The following is a 6,000-nucleotide window of genomic DNA, read 5'->3' on the forward strand; positions in this document are numbered from 1 at the left end:
CTGGTATAGCGACTAGCGGTGTAATTTGAACCGCCAAGGGGAAGTTACAAAAATAGAGAGGAACAGGGCGCGTGGCGCCTAGCGATGAAGGTTGTCCCGCTAGGAGATAGTTGTAGAGACAATGTGTTTTTAGGCGTGTGGCGCTTGGCGGTACGTGTCCCCCGCCAGGCGGTCTGGAGGCGTGTTGCACCTGGCGACTCGTGTGTGTGGTGTTCCTTGAGTTATGGCTCGGAACATATCCCTTTAGTTGTGGCTCAGGATAGGGGTTAAGCACGTGGCATTCCTTGAGTTGTGACTCGAAATGGCATATCTTAAGTTGTGGCTCGGGATGGCGGATGAACACGAAGAACTCTTGAGTTGTGGCTCGGGTTGGCGAGTGTTGCCGGTGTGAGAGTGCACGTTGTGGCGTGTACGGTGTTGACATGAGAAGCCAAGGTGGTATGCTTCTTGAAGATTTGATGAAGATTTAATGAAGCCCTTTTGAACTATCTTGAAGCCATTACCATTGGAGTGAAGCCTACATTGATGAAGGAAAGGAGATTTGATTGTATTCATGTGGATCAAGGCTGAAACGTGTGCTCTCCACATAGTTATATCATTAAGAAAATGTATTTGAAGTTTATAATTCATGTTGTAGACCTTGTAACATTAATATATGTATTTGGTCCTAGGTGTGCCTTTTAATCTATTGAATGATTTTTCAAGAGGTTAAAATGTTTCTTTTAATCTATTGAATGGTTTTTTCATAGGTTAAAAGGTTGACTGCAGTAGTCTTAAACTGCAACAAATTCAATCAGTTGATTTATTTTTAATCGACTGATTTCACTTAAGTCAAGTGAAATCAACCGATTGATTTGAAAATTAACCTGTTGAATTTCATAACAGGTTGACTATAAAAGCTGTGATTTTCGAAAGAGAGGTCTGTTGATCATTTTTTAGCACGAATCTATTCTGGAAACTTGTGGAAATTCTCTCATTCATGATCATACAATTTGCAGCAGTTGAAGATTGATCTTGGATCAATATTTGGAGCCTTTGGCTTGGTTAGAAGCTTGGAGAAAGTAGTTTGTGGTAGGCTGGGTTAAGCTACCACTGAGGTTTGATCTTTCTCAAGCTTTGTGTGTGTGCCTAGTGATTTTCCAAGTCTGCAAGAGGGTTCTTGCTGTGCTGGTGTGACTCTTGTGTGATTCAAGAGTCTTTTGTGTGGTTTTTGCATAATTTGAAAGTGTAAGGGTGGATACTTTGTAAATCTTTTGAAATACTACAAAGTCAAGTTCAGGTTGCCTTGACAAACTAGATGTAGCTCAGGTTTGAGTGAACCAGTATAAAAATCTCGTGGTCTCCTCTCTTCTCTAACCTTTCTCTCTTGCATATTCATTTTAAGGTTTCAAGAACTTGTGTTTTAATCATCTTTTTCATGATCTTGCATATTTTCATGACATCTGCAGTATTGAGCATGTTTGCATAATCATTTAGAACTTGTCTTGATCATTCTTGTGCACTGTTCCTGATTTAAAACTCGAATATGCATTTCTGCATTTTTCCCAGTATTTCAGTCGACTATTTTTCTGTTTCAATCGATTGATTATACCAGAACAGGATCTGTTTAGTAAAATCAATCGATTAACTCTATTTTTGACTGATTGAAAATATACAATTCAGTAGTGTTTGCATCCCAACTTAGTGATCTAATTGATTCAATTAAAGGTGGCTTTTAGCTTTCAAAGATAGCCTAAATTTTTAACTATCCAATTCAACCTCCCCCCCTTTTCTTGGTATTTCAACCATTTCAAAACTAACAATTGGTATCAGAGCTAGGTACTTGGAATTTGCTCAAGTAAGGTCCTAATCTATTTTTGAATTACTTGAAATGACTGAAAACAAGTTACCCTTTGCTAAAGGTGCCTCAATTCATAGACCCCCTTATGTTTAGTGGCATTAATTACCAATTTTGGAAAATTAGGATGAAAATCTTTATTGAGTCAATAGATCAAGGGATATGGGATGCAATCATAAATGGACCATATACTCCTAAGCATATTGTTGATAATATGCAGATTGATAAGCCATGGACTAAATGGACTGAGGAAGAAAGGAGGAGAACCCAATATGATTGCAATGCAAAGAATATCCTCATTCATCTCTCAACATGGATGAGTTTTTTCGTGTTTCACAATGCAAGAGTGCCAAGGAAATGTGGGAGGTTATTGAAGTGACTCATGAAGGAACCAATGATGTTAAGAGAGCAAGGAAGCATGTCTTGATTCAAGAGTATGAGTTATTCAAGATGCAACAAGGAGAATCAATAGCGGATGTACAAAAAATATTCACTCACATAGTCAACCATCTCATAAGTTTGGGTAAGGAATTTGACAAAGAGGATTTAAACATCAAGGTGTTGAAATGTCTTGATAGATCTTGGCAACCAAAAGTCACGGCTATATCAGAAACAAGAGACTTATCTACATTGACTACGGCTACATTTTGTGGCAATCTAAGGGAGCACGAAATTGAGATGCAAAGGCTAAATGAGCAAGAGTCAAGTGAGAAAAAGGTGAAGAATATAACCTTGAAGTTAAGCATCAAGAACAACGAAGAATAAGATGAGGAAGTGGTTGAATCAAGTGAGAATGATAATATGAATTTGCTTGTCAAAAGGTTTGGGAAGTTTCTCAAAGGAAAAGGTAACAAAAGTAACCAAAGGAGGTAAAATTCTAAACAAGTTGGTTTAAATAATACTTCTAGTTTTACTTGTTACAAGTGTGGGAAACAAGGACATATCAAAATTGAATGTCCAAACCTTAACAAGGATAAAAGTGCAGATAAGAAAAAGGAAAGCAAGCCCAAGGAAAGACATGCTGATGAATGATTATCTTGTTTCCTTTTAGATTTATGAATATGGTGAAGTTGTTTAAGAAAGCTTTTTGAAAATTCCCACTGGACATTAAGATAGCATGCTATCTAGATGTGAAGGTTCATTTCTCAAGCTCATGAAAGGAAGAAGAAAGTTGGATTCAAGCTTAAACACACACGGCAATAACAACACTTAAAGAGCAAAATGAAAGAAGAAAAAATAAAAATGGAAAGCATAGAAGATAAAGAATGGAAGAAGCACACCACTCATATGGGGGGATCTAAGCCAACCAAACCCTAGAGATGAGTGATGGTGCCGCCACTTGCAAGCAAGATAAGGCAAAGGTGAGTTCACTTCTAGGAAGGAGAGCTCACGAAAATTGGTGGTTGAATGCACAAAGTTTATAACAAAATGACCAACCCTTTTACAAGACAAGGAGCACCCTTTAAATAGGAGTTGATAGGGGTCCTTTAGTAAATACAAAAACATGAAAAAGTATTAACTAGCAAACCCTAAACCTAATGTGAGAATGAGTCTTGGCCAAGTGAAGGGAGATGATTGGTGGAGGCATTCCCATGAGGATTCTAGGCCAAAAGAGGAAGGAGACCAAGTGACCTTCTAAGGCATAAACCACAAAGGCAAAAGGAGACAAGGTACATGTCTACTTTTGCTTTTGCTTTATGCTTTTTGCTTTCCTCTCTCTTCCACTTCATCCAAGTGCTCCAATCACCAAGTGCCACCTAGCCATGCTCTACTTTCTCTTAATTACCTACAAAACAAGACAAACAAGGATTAACATGTTGGTTTAAGTTAATCTAATCTTGGTCAAAGGTCAACTTTGGATCAAAGTCAACAAGTCAACCAAAATAAGTCAACTAGAAACCAACTTAGGGAATTCAAACTAAAGTAATGCAACACAAAGATAAAGGTGATTGAATAGAAAACTCCCCTCTAGACATGCTTCTAGTGATCCTTCTTGAGGGAGCTTCTAAGGAGGTGGTCACGCCTTCATCATCCTCCCCTTCTTGGAGAGAATTCGACCACGAATTCTTAAACCCTACATCAAAAGGAGAAAGGTCACAAACATTGAATGAGTTACTTATGTTGTAGCCTGGGGGTAAGTCTAACTCATAAGCATTGTTGTTAATTCTCCTAATGACTTGAAAGGGGTCATCCCCTCTAGGGAGGAGCTTAGACTTCCTTTGAGTAGGGAATCTCTCCTTTCTCAAGTGAAGTATAACCCAATCTCACTCTTGGAAGATGACTTCCTTTCTTCCCTTATTACCATCCTCTTATTATTTCTTAACTCTCCTCTCAATGGTTTCTTTGACTTGTGAATGCAAGTCTTGGATGTACTTGGCTTTGGCCTCACCATCTTGGCAAGTCCATGCCTCATGAGTGGGAAGGGGAAGGAGGTCTAAGGGAGTTAGGGGATTGAACCCATACACAACCTCAAAAGGGGAATGAGAAGTAGTGGAATGCACAACCCTATTGTAGGCAAACTCTATGTGGGGAAGAAGTTCCTCCCACTCTCTAATGTTTTGCACTATCATACATCTTAGCATTTGCCCTAGGGTTCTATTAACCACCTCGGTTTGGCCATCACTTTGGGGATGGAAAGTGATGGAGAAAAGAAGCTTGGTGCCAAGTTTACCCCACAAGATTTTCCAAAAATGGCTTAGGAACTTGGAGTCCCTATCACTTACAATGGACCTAGGTAGGCCATGTAGTCTTACCACTTTCTTGAAAAAAAGATTTGCAATATAAGTTGCATCATCAATCTTATGGCAAGGAATGAAATGGGCCATCTTAGAGAACCTATCCACCACTACAAAAATGGAATCCCTACCTTTTTTGGTCCTTGGGAGGCCTAAGACAAAATCGATAGATATGTCAACCCAAGGCTTGGAAGGGATAGGTAAGGGAGTGTAAAGACCATGGGGTTGGACTCTAGACTTGGCTTTCATGCATGCTATGCAACTTTTGCAATGCCTATCTACATGCTTCCTCATGTGAGGCCAATAAAAGTCTTCTTTCAAGACTTCCAAAGTCTTGTTTAGCCCAAAATGCCCTATTAATCCTCCCTCATGTGTCTCTCTAATGAGTGAGGCTCTTAAGGAACCTTGGGGAATGCAAAGTCTCTTACCTTTGAAAAGATATTGATTGAGAAGGTAAAAGTCTTTGTAAGCCCCTTGGTGGCACTCACTAAGAATGGAAGAGAAATCAACATCCCTTGGATACAATTCCTTAATATGATCAAAACTAAAAAATTTAGTTTCAAGAATTGAAAGGAGGGAATGCCTTCTTGAAAGTGCATCCGCCACAATGTTAGCCTTTCCTTGCTTATGTTTGATCACATATGGGAATTGCTCTAAGAACTCTACCCACCTAGCATGTCTCTTGTTTAACTTGCCTTAGCTTTTCAAAAATTTGAGTGACTCATGGTCACTATGTATCACAAACTCCTTTGAAAGAAGATAATGTTGCCAAGTTTGCAAAGTTCTCACAAGAGCATAAAGCTCTTTGTCATAGGTGGAGTAGTTGATGTGACTCCCCTTGAGTTTCTCACTAAAATAGGCTATGGGGTGCCCTTCTTGGAGAAGCACGACCCCAATGCCTACATTGGATGCATCACACTCAATTTCAAAAGTTTTGGAGAAGTTAGGGAGGGCTAAGAGTGGTGCATTGATCAATTTTTGTTTTAAAGTTTCAAAAGCCTTTTCTTGATCTTTGCCCCACTTATAGACCACACCTTTCTTGACCAATTCATTGAGAGGGGCGACTATGGTGCTAAATATTGGCACAAACCTCCTATAAAAACTAGCCAACCCATGGAAAGACTTAATCTCACTTACATTCTTTGGGGGAGGCCAATCCTTGATGGCCATCACTTTTTCTTGGTCCACATGGACCCCATGTTGATTTATTTTGAAACGTAGAAAGATCACATGATCCATCCCAAACACACATTTCTCCATGTTAGCATACAAGGTTGCCTTCCTTAAGGTCTCTAACACACTCCTTAAATGATGCAAGTGGTCATCTTGAGACATACTATAAATGAGAATGTCATCAAAGTACACCACAACAAACTTCCCTAAGAACTCTCTAAGAACATGGTGCATGAGTCTCATGAATGTACTAGG

The sequence above is a fragment of the Vigna unguiculata genome, chromosome 3, assembly GCF_037176805.1.
Source record: "Vigna unguiculata cultivar grain cowpea cultivar isolate G323 ecotype 2 chromosome 3, ASM3717680v1, whole genome shotgun sequence".
Lineage (NCBI taxonomy): Eukaryota > Viridiplantae > Streptophyta > Magnoliopsida > Fabales > Fabaceae > Vigna > Vigna unguiculata.